The following is a 16,824-nucleotide window of genomic DNA, read 5'->3' as shown; positions in this document are numbered from 1 at the left end:
ATTCTCATAATATGTGTCAATAAAAAAATAAACATCTTTGCAATCAAAGAAAATACTGAACATTATTTCCCTTATAATTTTGATTGTATTATTGTTAAATTTTTTGTTTAACGTTATTATTAATGAGAAAACAGATATTCTGGGGAAGACTTAGAAATAATGTGTCTTCTACCATATTCCATTTCTATCTTTAAGACCCAGGGTAAGCCTCAGGGAGCAGCTAGTAAGTAAAACACTAAAATACTTGTAGGTCAGTTTTCTAATATTTAAATTAATAATTATGATTTGGAAATTTAGACATCTCAGATAACTTAGTTCAGAATTTTCCAGACTATCTCAGCACCTGAACTGATAGCTCCTTGTAGCAGAAGCAACATCTTGAAGTTCTGTTTATTTGCTTAAGAACATTTCTGTGAATTAAAAACAAAAACAAAAACTGTAAGTCATACAAATGCCCATAGGCTCAGTGAAAGCAACAGAGGCTGATGGATCTTAACCTAAAATGCCTATGATGGACTGGTTCAGGTAACTCTTCCTTAATTTTGAGAAATTCCTATTATTGTTTCTGTGTACAAACGTATTTTGATTAACATTGGTTTAGGAAAACTGACATAATAAATATGTATAATTATATTGGTTAGAGTATTCTCAATTTGGAAAGTAGGCATCATATGATTTCCTAAAATATCTGTAATCAATTTAATTAATCTATGAACATCCGAGGAAATTTGCGAGTATGCAAAATTTAGAATAAAATTAAAGCATAAGCAATCAAAACCAAGGATCTTGTCATAGTGCTTTTAGATCTTGATTTTGCTTATCACTAACTGCCAGAGTGATTTAACTCTTCGAGGAAAAATTCCTATTAGAGTTTAAATTGTTATTGGAGCTAAATAATATTTTAGAAGAAGATTTTTCAGCAAGTGAGATAATAATATGGACTTTTTAGCTATGTTAGAAGGGTCTTAATTTTATTCTACCTCAATCTTTTGTGAGAAATTGAGCTTAATTTTTTCTTTTTGGTTCATCTATGTTTGAGAGGAGAAAAAAACATTCCAATACAAATAGCCACAATGAAATGAAGTTAAACATAGTATGGCTTTGTTTTTTCTAGACATTTTGGTTACCCATTTAGGGGGAAACTACAAAATCAAAAAGTTAAAATTGAATGCTTTCTTCTCCTGAGCCTCTTTGATTTATATTTTACAAGCATCTCCCATTTCACTGTGAGTCTCTTCGAGGAGAAGACCATGCATTACTCCTTTCAGCATCATAACGAAGTAAGGACTTTGGTGCAGCCATGCTCCAAGTTTTAAGTGAATGTTCACGACACAGAGATTAAGCCTGTATGGAAAGTAAAGGCCCCTCATAAGGATACAGATGGGTTTTGGAAGCACTCTGACACCATAAGAGATCTTCTCGGAAGTCAGTAAAGAGTATATATTGGAGGACAGTGGTAGAAAGAATAGAAACGAATTATGTATTTTCTAAAAGGTGAGTGATGTGTGAATATGAACGTGTGTGACAGAAGCACATTTTGGATAAATGAGATATGAAATACATGGCTTATGAACTATGATCAAAATACAATGTTCTTTGAATTTGTTACTCACTCTTCAGCAAAAGATAATCATAAAAGGATCTGAAGTTCTAAAATAAAGCCCCAATTCAGAAACTAGAATTTGCTAAGTCCAAGATATCAGTCAATATATTTATTCTTAACATAAAGCTTTTTCTCCCTCTAAGCCATGATAGGTCCTGTAAATGGAAGTGTGTTCCTGGAAGAAGATAGGGTATTCCTGTTCATGCTTCCCATTTGCTTCTTTTGTTTCTTGTAGCAGGGTTGAAGTGGGAGAAGGCAGGAGAGGTTGAGGGATAGAACAGATGGCTTTATTTTCTGGGTGGCTTCATAAACCCTGAGCCTAAGACTTGGTTAATGTGACCTGTCCCTTTATGAGGGCATTTGTAGGAAATTCAGAGCCCATCTCTAAGGAACACGCTCTGCAACACTCTTGCCTGTAACTCAGTCTCACTCTTGGTTTACTTTGCAATTCTCTTCATAGCCTAGGCTTTCTTCCAAGGAAGAACGTAAGTGTAGAGTATGGGCCATTAATGCCACCGCCTCTATCTTACTGCTTTCTCTGGGGTGAGTCGGGCACCAGTCCACTTTTCCTGGATCCACTTAGTTTTAGAGAGCACTTACCAGGTATTTTCCACAAGCCTGGAGACACCCCCTAACAGGGTGCAATAATTAATTTAGTGTGCCAGCTTGACTGGGCTCAGGAATTCCCAGGTGGTTGGTAAAACATTATTTCTAGGTGTGTCTGTGAGCATTTCTCCAGAAGCAATTAGCATTTGAATCAATAGATCAATAGGCTTTGGAAAGAAGATTCTCCCTCATCATTGTGAGTGGACATCATCTAACACAATGAAGCCTGAATAGAAAAAAAAAAAAAAGGCAGAAAAAAAGTGAATTAGGTCTTTCTTTTTGTTAGCCTGGATAGTCATCTTCTCCTGCCCTCACACATAGGTGCTCCTAAATCTTAGGCCTTCAGATTCAGATTGAATTACACCACCAACCTTCTGGTTCTCCAGCCTGTAGGTTGCAGATTATGATACTTCTTGGCCTCCACAATTGCATAAGCCAATTCTCTTAATAAATTTCTTAATAAAATTATTCTTGTATTATATATATATAATCATACATATATATGTGTATATATATAATATATATGTGTGTGTGTATATATGTGTATGTATACACATATATATATATGTAATAGTTAGGGTTCATATATATGTGTGTGGGTTCACAGATATATATTCATACTATTCATACAGATATATATATTGGTTCAGTTTCAATTTAATACACACATACACACACACACATACTACATGTGTATATATGAAATATATATATATTAGTGTTCTAATATATATATCCTATTGTTTCAGTTTTAAATTGATATATATATATACACACACATTATATATATTAGAAATATATATGAGTTAAAGTTTATATTTTATATCTATATCTATATATCTATCTACCTGCCTCTCTATCTATCCATCTATCTATCTATCCTATTGGTTCAGTTTCTGAGGAAAATCCTAACTAATAAACAAGGCATTAAGGTAAAAGATATAGTATCCTTGACTACTCCCAATTGTTGAGAGGGGAATAGCAGAATTCTTCATTTCTCTCTAAAAGTGTTTCTTCATATTTCTCACTCTCAACAATAACTTTTTCGTATTTCCCTGATCTGGCCAATAGTCCCATTTACTAAGGGGGCAATTATGCAAAGCCCAAATTGACTATGTATTTTTACCCTTCACAGAATTACCTATTTTACTGTCTGTTGCAGCTTCATTGTAGGAGGTGTGAAAGAGGAGGGAAATTGTGTTGGTAAGTACTTTGAAGCCAGAATGAAATATTTGGCCAAGTTTCTAAGGATTGAAAGTATTTCAAAGGAAATCTTACTTCCATGTCCAAAAAAGAAAATAAGAAGAATGTTACTCACTGAAGTAGAGTCAGTAAGCTCAGAAGCCAGAATGTTTTCCCTCCTCTAACTCCCTGTCTTAGAGGCCCCCGACAGAAAGCACTGGATATGAAAAACTCATTTTCCAAAACTTCTCCTAAAGATCGTGTGACGAAGAACCAGAAGACTTAAAACATGAAAAAACAAAAAATAAGATCTGTGTTGGGGAGACAATGGAGGCTATGAGATCAATTATGAAATAAGAGAGTGGTGGCAGAAAAGGTAGAGGAAGGGAAGAATTTAAGCACAATTTAAGAAAAAAATATATATATGTAGATAGTGGGTGAGCAAAAAGGAAAAAAAACTAAACAGATGAACCTTATTGTAATAAGATATTTAACCAAAAGTATCAAAAGCTGGTTATTTCAAAACATAACCAACATAAAAATTATAAATGAGACATTGAAATTTTTTAGACTAAATCTTTAAAATCTGGTGTGTATTTTATACTTAGAGCACATCTCAATTTGGACTAGCCAAATTTAAGTGCTCAGTGGCCAGGGCAATTCTGCACAGGAGTTGGCCAAACTTGGTTCACAGGTTCACTGGCCAAGTCCAGCCCAATACCTGTTTTGGTATGGCTTGGAAACTAAGAAGAATTTTTACATTTTTAAGTGGTTGAAACAATCATAATAGGAATAGTATTTATTGACACCTGGCAATTACATGAAATTTAATTATTTATATCTGTAAATAAAGATTTCTTGGGGCATAGCCATGATCATTTATTTATGTATTTTCTGTGCCAAATTTCTTGCTAAAAACAAGAGAGCCAATCAGTTTTGGGAAACTCTATGGCCCAGAAAAGTATTTACTCTCTGGCTCCATACAACAAAAGTTTCTGACCTCTCCTCTGTAGGGCTAGCTCTCCAAGGACCTTGACCGCATCTTTGCTATCCTTGTTAGCCTTCAGAACATGGCTGACACCAATGGAACTCAATAATTTCAGAAGATAATATATTTTATAAATTCAATTGAACAAGCAATTTTTGAAAACAAAAATGCAATCCTAAAATACACACTCTTTATCTAGATATCTTATCTTAAAATTTTCCTAGTCATAGACCCTATGTCACCAGAACAGAAAGGAGATAAAATATATAAATATTTAAGACCATAGGATTCTCAATTCAGATAGACCTGGGTCCATGTTCCAGCTTTGTCCCATCTTTAAAACTGGGTAATTCTAAACCCCTCTAACCCTCCATTTTAATATATGTAAAATGGAGCAAAATGCTGCTTATTTCACAAAGATTTTGCATCAATTAAATAAAGTAATGTATGTAATTTAGTATAGTGACTGAAGTCAGCCAATATTTTAATTAATGTTAGATATTTTTACTACATATATCCAAAGTTTTTAACTTCATTTATTCCTTTCAACTATTTTAGTCACTTCTTTTGAAGAATGTGATACATTAATTAATATGCTTTATAAAGCTGTATTTTGAGTATTTGTTCATTTTGACAAATCTTAGCACAGCTATGTAAGTTAGTTGAAATATTTTGTACACCAAAACACATTACTAGAACATTATAATTGCATGAGGCTTATAAGTAAATACACGTACATACACTATTTACATGGAAATGAAGAAAATATTCAAAGAAAAAAAGGTATTCATATATAAGGGACATATTTATGTCTAAGAAATATCACTTAGAAAGCTGTACCTATTTTGAGAAATATAAGCACACATGTTTAAGTAATATACTATACAACTTTACCCTATGCCCATAAAATATTTTTAACCACAACTTCAATATTAATAATTTAAATAATTTAAAATTAATAATTTAATACGTAAATATTTTAAATGAATAATGTTAAATAAAGGATGTTTAAATGTTATATTACATTATTATATTTAATATTATGATAATACTCAAATCACAATGTTCCATTTATTTCTCTTGTTGAAATGTTAACATTACTGAAAATAATTCTTTGGACAGTTATGTTTAATTTAGGTTTTATGACTCCTCAGAGTGAAGAAAGGAAGAGTGTTGTAATTTTCGGGACATGGAGAATCATTTGCTATGGTAAACTGGATAAATGTTTGTGCTACCTCATGGGAGTAGATAGAAAAGAGTAGCTGGATCTATTCTGCTGAGATGCCAAGGTCTCCATATTCTTTCAAAATCAATGGCCTTAGAGGGATCATGAATTGCTGAGGTAGAACAATCCTTGCTCCTCTTTATCTCTCATCTACTGCCTTTGAAATCAACTGGAGCTGCGTACTTGGAAGCAGCACAAAGGGTTAGGCTGGAAATAAAAATATGGCCTAGGATTTGTGATGCTCAAGTGATTCAGACTCATTTCTCCAATAGCTGTGGTTTTGAAATATGCTAGACTTATTGCTGATATATTACAGTTCATAGTGTTCTAATTCATTTTGCAGAAGTAATCCTGCTCAGCTCGACCATTACTCTTTAAAGTAGAGCTTACGCTTTGGTTCCATTTGAAATAACTCATTGTTAAATTCATAATACCTGATTTTATCAAATTATGCAGATACAAAAGGTGTCCATGCCTATTTTGTGGACAAAAACAAAGTAAAAACTCCCATGATAGGTAACGCTTATGTGTGATATAAAATGTACCTCCAATCTGCTGAAGCTTTCTCTTCCTTCACTGATGCGGTTTCCGTAATTCCACATATTTCTTTCCTGACTAATTAAAAATGAAGATAATAAAGTTCCTTATCTTCTTTACTCAGCATGTAACAAAGTACACTTATTCTTTGGTATACATAAAATCTATATTTAAAAAATCATATTCTTAGTCTCTATTCAATTTTGTGGATTCACTGCACATGTTAGACTTTTATCTCAGAGCAGGGTCTGTATTTACTTAATTTGTTTCATATTACTATATATTAATTTTGTCTTATATTCATAGGCTGTTTATCATCAGTTATGAGAATTTTGTTTCTACCTTTTCAGAAAAACCCATATGTGTTATATACTGTGGGAAAAATATGTAATAAATCTAAAAATAATTACCACTTTGTAGTATTTCACAGTGAAATGTTATTGGTTATTACTGAAATTATTATTCTGATATTAACATTTTTCTTATGTATAACAATGTTTCCACCTTTGTTAGCTTCATTTTGTGCATCAAGAGCAGGGTTAAAGGGTCCTGTGTGGTGGCTCATGCCTGAAATCCCAGCATTTTGGGAGGTCGAGGTGGGTAGATCATTTGAGCCCAGGAGTTTGAGACCAGCCTGGCCAACCTGGTGAAACCCTCTCTCTACTAAAAATTCAAAAATTAGCCAAGCCTGTGGGCCTGCTCCTGTAATCCTAACTATTCGAGCCAAGATCGCACCACTGCATCCCAGCCTGGACGACAGAGCAAGATGCCCTCTCAGAAAAATAAAAAAATAAAAAAAGAAGGTTTAAAATGTGTAAACATTATCATTATGAAATGCTCACTAAAAACAATAATAGCATAATTATATTGCCCTAAAATTATTTGGATTTAATGATTTTTTTTTCCTGAAATAAAAATTTCAGATAGATTTAAATGAGAGAAGCTAAACATTTAAGGAAAAGAGAGATATAACAAAGGGCCTAAAGTTAACTTTAATACTTCTTATAAACAAATAAGGACTGTTACATTTCATAAATAATATCAGATTTAAAGAATATTCTAAAATGATCATCATGCAAACTGATGTTTTATTTATGTAGGTAACTGTTAATCAGCATCAGTTCAAACAATATAATAATTTGGTTTCTTAAGACTATCGTCACACGTTGAGTACTTTCTCCTTTTAACTTCAACTACTATCACTAATCACGAAGGAACAAAGATGTGTCCAAATTTTGAAGGAACATGGGGGTCCCAAACCTCAGATAATGAATTTTAGCTCTCTCTGGAGAAAAGCCTTTCCTGTACGTAGTCTGGCAATATTCCAAGATTTCTTTTTAAAAGTAACTCCATATGTGTACTGAAAATAAGCTAGTGATGTTTTAAATCAACTGGAAAGAGAGGCTGTTCTTTTCAATATTTTTTTCCCGAGCAAAACTTTGAAGTGCAGCATTTGGGGATTATGAAGGTTTGGGTTACCTGCTGAATGAAGGCATGGAAAATTATTTGAAAAAGTACTCCTTTTTAAAAAATGTGCTTTAAACTTATGAAATATCACCTGTGGTTCAGAGACGGTATGCAACTCAAGCATTTTTTTTTCAATCTAAAGAGAAAGAGTTAATTTTAAATTGAGATTATATTTTCCAAGTTTTCTATGGCTACAAGATTATAATCAAAAGTTTGTGCTTCACTTATTTCAAAGGCAGGGGATGATGGAGAGGAGTAAACGCTATTAAATTAAAAGAAATGTGAGTAAATTTGTAGTGAGTTAGGTATTGTGAGCAAAACTGAACCAAAGAATACAGCTCAAAATACTCTAGTGATTGTTTCACAGCAGGCATTTTAGGTTATTTCATTTCCAAATAAATTCAACTTATGTGTATTTTCTTGTAATCTGTTTTGAATTTACTTGATGCATTCAAAGGCTTGATACGTATGTGTGTGTGTAAAATGCACACACACATACACATGCACATATATAGAGAGAGATTCCATTGGCAACATTTTAGCTAGAAAAATCATTGCTAGTATTGCTAAATTTGTATTATGTAACTATAAAATAAAATGTATTTGAATAAGCATACTTTTTTGGAAAGCAAAAGAACTGTAATAATACATGTCTTATTTACATCATGAGAGATATTTTTTACCTACACTATCACAGACACACCTGCTACAGTGAGATCTTGTCAACTAGCATTTTGAAAGGTTTGAATGCCTATATAGTTAAATATTCACTTTAGTATGCAAAACACTTAATAATAGCCAAACAGGAAGATGGTTAAATCTTATATTTAACACCAATATTTCAATGATTATAAAATATCAAAGCCTCTGATATTTAACAACATAAATAGTAATTGTATTAAAAGTCATACTTCATTAAAAATATAAAGAAGTTTCTTCAGATACTCACTTCCAAATTAAGTTCACGTTTATAAACAGGTGAATTAATTTTAATTTGTACAATTTAAGTGTAAATGTGGTATAGTTTATAACTTACCATAAACCTATAACTTTCACTAGAATATATGTTTTATTAAATGAAGAAATATTCACTGTCTGCACCTTCCAGGGAGCAAGTGCTGTGCTAAGGACTGAGGAGCCAGTGAAATTGAAATAAAGTACATATTTTTATTGATAAGAGTTAAATGCCAAGAAGGAGATTATAATACTTTGAGTGTGTTGTATTATATTTTGAAATGTTTGGGTTGTTGGTGGGTTGTTTAAATTTTCTATATAGAGGTTAGAAAGCATCTCTGAAGTGACCTTTGAGTAAAGAGCTACGGGGCTTAGAAAAGTGGACATTGTAGGTATTGGTAGTTAGAGCGTTTCCATCCAAGGCTGACACAGAGGAACGTCTCCGTTGTGTTCTGTGAACAATGAGGAGACCAACATCATTGTAGCTTAATGAAAAACAGTGAAGGAAGTTATAGGAGATTTCTGACAGTTATGAAGTCAAGATCAGGTAGGACCTTGAAGGCTATACAATGGTTTTGAATTTTAAATAGAGTGAGTGGGAGGATTTTGAGTAGGGCAGTGAGGTCAAGATCAGGTCAGTTATGAGGTCAAGATCAGGTAGGTCCTTGAAGGCCATACAATAACTTTGGATTTTAAATAGAGTGAGTTGGAGGATTTTGAGCAGAGGAATGACATAATGTGAACTAGGTTTCAGCAAATGACTCCTGTTAGAACAGACTGTAAGTGGGCAAGGGTGGTGGCAGCCAGACCATTTGGGAGCCCATTGCAACAATCAAGGAAGAGGTGATGTTTTCTTGAACAGTGGATTGTGACAGTGGTGATGACAGTGGATGTGACAGATATTAGGAAGTGGCTGATATAGTATTTTGATAGTAGAGCCAACAGGGTTTGATATAAAGTGTGATATGAAATATAAGAGAAAAAGAGGAGTGAGTCAAGGTGGGCAGGAGATGAGATTGGAAGGATGAGGTGGTCATTGACTGTGACAGAGATGACTGTTAGAGCAGAAGGTTTGGGAAGAAAACATTTGGAACTCTGTTTTGGACACTCTATTAATAGTAGGCAATTGTTTACACAAGGTTAGAATCAATGTGGCAGCCCAGAAGCCCAGGTTTAAGATACACATTGGAAAGTCATTAGAATATAGATTGTATTTAAAACCAGTAGACTAAATGAGATCACCCCATGAAATACGCAGTTCCTGACAGATATTCAATTATTTATTATAAAATATACATAGTCCTTGTTACTTCCTTTCTATATGTTGCAGCTGTAATACACACACACACACACACACACATATATATAACTTAGTAGACAAAACTAGACAATGACATCTCAAGAAAAAAAATAGGAAGATGTTGACAAGAAAATAAAAGGAGAACTGGTGGAATTGCTACAAATAATCCCAAGAGCAATTTACTATGGTGTATATAGCTGAAAATATGTATGCCCAATGACTTAAAATGTCCACCCATGGACATAAGAAAATGTTATAAATTTTATCATATATCCCCAAAACACTTACATTAGATTTTTTATTAAACCATTACAACTCACTATCTAGCAGAAGAGAAATGGAAGAATACAAGTTAGCATATCTGAACAATGGAATATTGTACAACTGCCAACTATATAAACTAGAACTGTATAAATCAACATAGATTGGTGAACAGACATAACATTGAGTCAACAAGCAAAGTGTATACATATCATACAGTTTTGAAAATATTTTACATCAATTAAAAAGAAAAAATATTGTGATATATATATACACACATATATACTGTATTAAATATAAAAACATTCATAGCTTCAAAAGTAATTAAAATTAATGTGACTGGGGCATAACACTGGAAAGAGGAACACAGATAATTACAATATCATTTATATTGATTTGTTTCTCAAAAATATATAAAATAATAAGATGCAACTGTAACAGAATAGTTTTAATTTCTTCTTCGTGGGTGTGTTATCCTGTGTTCTTTTCTACATTATTTTATCTTTTTGAAGAGATTATGAAATTGTGTGTTTGTATGTATGGGTGTGTGAAAATTGGATTAGGAACTCTCCCAGATTTTGAGTCATTATGCTACAGAGCTAGGTTGCTACTGGAACTATTAGATCAATTGTAATATGCTTGGCTCTTAGTAAAATATTTTACTAAACTCTATTATTAGCTTCTCTCGATGAAAAATAATTTTCCTTCTGCTAGTTTCCATAGTCAAATATAAAATTATAGCGTTACACAGTCCAAATGCAAAGAATGGAAACAAGATAGCTCTTAAAATAAAAACACCCCCCTCCTCCTCCAGTTTTGGAAACTGACATAAACACAATGGGGAGAAAACTCACAAACAACAGATGTTGTGGTTCACTTTTCAGTTGTGGACACGAAACAAGAACGCCTCCGAGATTCCACAGTCTGTGTTTATGTATCCCAGTCGAGATGGTAAGATGGTGTATTCTGGCATTGTACTTCCACATACTTTAGGATAGAAGGTGTTTATCATAGAGGATCATTTTCCTCACAAAATGTTAGGTCTCCTCTAGTATTTTATTTATTTTGACTCGAAAGAATACTACCCCCTTATCCTGTACTGCGATGAAAAATAATAAACGTGCAGTGACACAGAATTTTGTGAAAAGTCAATGATTTCATTTTCAGAGAGGTAAATGTTCAATAAAACATATGGGATATGATTAATTCTTAGTATTGCACACATAGTAAGATTCTCAAAATACAGTTCATTAATATAACTAATAAACAAATATGAAAAATATTCAAATTTAGTAATTTGAATATTAGAAACATTTTTTAAAATTCTATATTACAAACATGAATCATTACTAATGTACATTTTAAAACAATTTCTGGAACTTATGTTAATTTTCCATTAGGTCTAATTAGGTTGCATTACAGATACTTTTATATTTATATGAAACAAATTACTTCTCCAGCTTCTTTGTTTAATTCTTCATAGCCAATCTGCAAATGCCTGTTATTGATTACAAGGATGTGAGAGAGTAAAAGTTTACATTGCAGTGACTTTTCTTTTACCTAATTCAAAATAGTGCATTTACTGAGCATGTGAGCTATGCACATTGCCTAGGTTTAAACTTTTTAATTTCCCATTTTCCCTGCCTTTAAAACAAGGCTAATTATTTTGCGATATTTCAGTAGGATAATACATAAAAGTATTAGGTGTTTGGCACCTGGTAAGCACTTAGATCTCATCTATCAACAGCTTAATTATTACTGGGTATTTTCTGTTGCTGAAAAGGAGTTCATTTTCTAAATAGTCTCTGGTTTCTCAGCGTGCACCTTGGACCCACTTCAATCGATTTTCCTTATTTAACAGTTATTTAGATGATTTAGAAAAATCACACCTGATTAAGTCCCTTCTGTAATTAAAACCCTGAAGAATTTTCAATTACTTTTAGGGCACAGACCAAAAATCCTTAACATACTCTTTAAGGTCCTGCCTAACATGGTCCTGCCTTCCTCAATGAGCCTCATCATTCATAATTTTTCCCACTGCTTTTGCCTTCCGGTCACACATTGTCCTCTTTAAGGTACTCACAAACCATCGACCTTCTCCCTACTTTAGGACCATCACATACACATGCAACCCTTCTCTCCAGTTAATTCCCACTTGCACTTTAGATCCATCTTCTAAATTCAGTTTCTAAGGATCTTCCTGACAATCCGTGACGGCTCCTGCTCAAGTCAGCACTGCTCTATAATACCCACTTCTTAATTTTTCCTTGTTATTAGTTTTATTTTGAGGTAGTATTTTAATATATTAACAGAATGAGTTTTCCACATAGAAAGCATATGATGAGTTACAGCAAGCATCATTACACCCCCTCCAATTACCCATGACTATATAAAGCTCTCCTAGACTGGAGTGGGGAGAGGGGGAATCTTAGAGGAAACAAGACCGCACAGAACGTATTTGTTCCCACAGAGAAGGTAGGTGGGGAGAGCAGGCAACAGGAAGAGCACAAAGTTTGGGAACGTAAGAATTTAGGAAATTTAGGAGCTTAAGAAACCTACTAGGTCCATAGACAAAGTCGCAGAAGTAGTCAAATCCTAAAGTATCTCACCCTGCAGAGTGTTGTGTAAGCAGGAGAAAAGGCCCAATGATGTTTCTCGATGTTTGACTCTGAAACATCAGACTTCTTTGCAGTCCTAGAAAACTGCGGGTAGGTTTCAAACAATTTTCAGCAAAGGTGGGCATAAATTATGAAGGACCTCTGTTATCATCACCACTATGTCAATGATGTTGGCCACCATGTCCGGGTTGGGTGCCGAGCAATCTCCAAAACTTGGGCAAATCCTCAGAGAAAATGTTTCCACTAATAAATTAGGGGCCATAATACAATTGAAATTCAAATATAAGATGATAATACAGTTACTTTGTTGTAATATAGGTTTATTGAATACATTTGTATTGGCTCTTTAAAATTGTGTAACTCCATGGTACACTGCAAACTCTGTAAAGATAGGAACTTTGTCTCTCTTATGCATCTACCTTCAGAACTCAGTACAATCTTTGGCACAATGAATGAATACATATTATAGGCTTGGATAAATATGTGATGATGAATGAATGAAAAGTGCATGGCCTACTGGTTGTAGATCACAGTCAATATCTTATGGAATATATATTTGAGTAAAAAGTTGGATATTCTAAAAAGATTGCTAGGCTTATTGGGAAAGATGTTGCCACCTGAGGCGAGACCACTTAACTCATCTGGTCCCCAGTTCTCACATTGGTAAAATGGGAGTAATAACACTTATATTGCTTAGTGTTCTGAGATTTAATATGAAATAATGTATGTACATGTGTTAGGCCATTTCTTCATCACTATAAAGAAATGCCTGAGTTTGGGTAATTTATAATGAAAAGAGGTTTAATTTGTTCACAGCTCTGCAGGCTGTACAAGCATAACTCCAGCATTTGCTGGGCTTCAGCAGATTGGGTAAGGACCTCAGGAAGTTCACAATCATGAAGGAAGGCAAAGCAGGGGCAGGCACATTACAGGGTTGAGAGCACGAGCAGGAGAGCTAAGAAGGGGATTTTTAACAACCAAACCTTGCATGAACTAAGTTGAGCTAAAACCACTTATTACTGAAGGGATGGTACTAAGTCGTTCTTGAGGAATCTGCCCTCATGATTCAATCACGAGGCCCCATCACCTGCCAGGCCCCATCTCCAACACTGGCAATCACATTTCAACATGAGATTTGCGGGATACAAACATCCAGACCATATCAGCACACTGTAGATGGAGTTTATTTATTTAAGCTCTTTTTTTCTTTTAAAAAATATTTTTTCTAAGCCACTTTAAAATCAGAAAACATTTATTGACTTTATACTATAGGAAATAAAACAACACCTATAATTTTATATAGCAGTGTATAAAAGTTCTTTAGAATTGCAAACATTTTTACACATATTTATAGATATATGTATCTAAAGAAATTATACTCTTCTTATTGGTCACTTAGTCAAATACTCACTGCACTTAAGTTATTTTCTGAAATATTTTAAGAAATACTACATCTATTTAGATTTGTGGACTAACATGTAGGGAATCATTCTTGTCTGAATCAATGGATTTTTGCAGACATTAAAAAAAGTTTGGCAGTCAGATTATCTGACTTAGCTACTGTTATGAACTGAATTGGGCTCCCCAAAACTTCATATATTGAAGCCTTAACTTTCATATTTCAGATTGTGACTGTATTTCAAAATAAGACCTTTAGAGATAATTAAGTTAAAATGAGGCCATTAGGCTAGGCCCCAAGTCAACATAACTGGTGTCCTTATAGGAAGAGGAGATTAGGACATCAAGAGACACCAGGAGTACCCATGCACAGAGAAAGGCATCATATAAAGACAGAGCAAGAAGGTGGCCATCCGTAAGCCAAAGAGAGGCCTCAGAAGAAACCAAATCTGCTAACACAATCATGGACTTTCAGCCTCCAGGACTGTGTGAAAATAAATTTCTGTTGTTTATGCCACCCAGTGTGTGGAATTCTATGGCAGCCCTAGCAAATAAATACAACCACTAACAGTATTATTTGTCTTTTTATGTACTCTACGGTGTCAGGCCAAATTTCATTTTTTTAAAATAATGATATCTAGTATCCACTAAAGCTAAATATGGCCCAGGATTTCATTCTTGGGCATATACGTAAGAAAAATGTATGCTGATATTCACTATGAATATATTCATACCAGCTTTACTCATAATAGCACCAAACTGGAAACAACTGACATGGCCATCATGAAGCGGGAAAAGTAAATTGTGGTATATTCACACAGTGGAATATAACACAGCTCTAATGGAAAAAAAAAAAAAAAGCTGATACATGCAAGAAACAGGATGAATCTCAAAATAGATTTTTTTTTAATTTTTAACTTTTGTGGGTAATAGTAGGTATGTGTATTTATGGGGTACATGAGATATTTTGATACAGGCATACAACGTGTAATAGTCACATCAGGGTAAATGGGGTGTCAATTGCCCCAAGCATTTATCCTTTCCTTGTGTTACAAGTGATTCAATTATACTCTTTTAGTTAATTTAAAATGTATAAGAAATACAATTTTGATCGATGGAAACTAGACACAACAGAATAGATGTCATATGTATTTATTTAAGTTACCTTCAGGAACAACACCAACTAATTTATTATTATACAAGTCAGAATAATGATTACACTGGGTAGGTGGTAACTGAGTGGAAAACGGGGCATAAGAGGTGAATGTGCTGGAAATTTCGTGCATATAATCTGGTTCATAGTTACATGAGTGACGAGGTAAGTTTTTTTTTTTTTTTATCATGGAGGTGAACATCTAATATTCACATGATTTACATATGCTGTATCTCATTTTAAAAAGAAAAAGTCACCCATTTAATTCCGTTTTAAAAATATACATATTCCATGATAAATAGGTGACTGTGCTTACATCCCATCTCTAGCACTTCTTTAATTTGGGATTTGTAATTTGGGTGGGAACCTAAAAAGCATACATTTTGCTTAGGTAGCACTTTCTTGAAAATGATACCAGTTTTTAAAGTTTGGTAGAACTTTCCTAAACACCTGATCTTTCACATTCTTTCCTTGCACATGTTGCTCCCAGTTTGCACAAGATGTATTCTTAGTCCATCTTCTCCTCCGGACTCTACCACCAAGCTGGAAAATTACTTATTTTTCAGCGACTGTTCAAATGTCACTTCAGAGTCCTCTTTCTATAGCCACAGGCAGTGAGTTAGCTCTCTATATTCTTAAAATTCACATAGTATATTGTAATATGTTTGTATGTGTGTCTCCCATACACAAAAGATTCCCAAATTGTTGATTGAGTAAATAAATGAGTGGAATAAATTGCATATGGAGTCAACTATAGGGTAAGAATGGGATTGGTTCTTTGAATTATGTAAGAGAACATTATTATTATTATTTTTGATCAGGAATGAGCTATCCTTTTTATTGCTCACATGGTAATTTGTACATTTCTTCTGATAGTTTGAATAAAAGTGCAATTTATATGTCAATCTCTGCTACATGCTATAAAATGCCACAAGTGCAGCACTGTGCTTTATTCATTCTTATTTTCCCATTATTGCACTTAGTTCTATTATAGGCGGTAGCTGGCATTTCATGAATGTTTGTTATGTGATTATGAATCAATTAATTTAGAAACAGTCAGTTAAACAACGAATGCAAAATCTGTCATACTTACCCATTCATGAAATTTACCATACTATCAGTTAACATTTTCTGAGCTGAGTTGAAATTTTCTGAGTCTTTACTACCAGAGTACAATTTGCATCAGAAAAATATAAAAGCCACTCAATGAACATCAAAAATTTTCTAGTAAATACCAAAAAATAAAAAGTTTAATTGGAAACTAGTTTTAAAAAATAAAATCAAAATTATAAAAATGATTTTACTTAGCCTTTATTTAACAAAAATTTTCAATGCTAAGTCTTAGAAAAAAGAATTAATAAGACATTGGTTTGAAAATATATATGTCTTTCCTAATTAAATTGTATAAAGTACTATATAGCCTCTTTCACTTTATTTTTAATTTGAGTGTGCTGAAGATAATAATAAATAAGGTCATTTAAAGAATATTAAAGGGCTTTATTCATTTCCTCAATTATCTCCTTTGAGAGTTA

General features: G+C 33.4%; 1 long non-coding RNA gene across 1 annotated transcript in view; it reads left to right on the top strand.

The window, feature by feature from the left end:
* Nucleotides 1–14,512, top strand: part of LOC105508299 — a 24,495-nt gene extending 9,983 nt beyond the window's left edge. Inside the window, exons 2-3 of the long non-coding RNA XR_001001236.1 lie at nt 3,345–3,412; nt 14,465–14,512. This is a non-coding gene — a long non-coding RNA (uncharacterized LOC105508299). The remainder of the gene's footprint in view (nt 1–3,344; nt 3,413–14,464) is intronic.
* The last annotated feature ends 2,312 nt before the right edge of the window (nt 14,513–16,824 follow it).

The sequence above is a fragment of the Colobus angolensis genome, unplaced genomic scaffold, assembly GCF_000951035.1.
Source record: "Colobus angolensis palliatus isolate OR3802 unplaced genomic scaffold, Cang.pa_1.0 Scaffold16, whole genome shotgun sequence".
Lineage (NCBI taxonomy): Eukaryota > Metazoa > Chordata > Mammalia > Primates > Cercopithecidae > Colobus > Colobus angolensis.
This window is presented reverse-complemented; position numbering and strand designations above follow the sequence as displayed.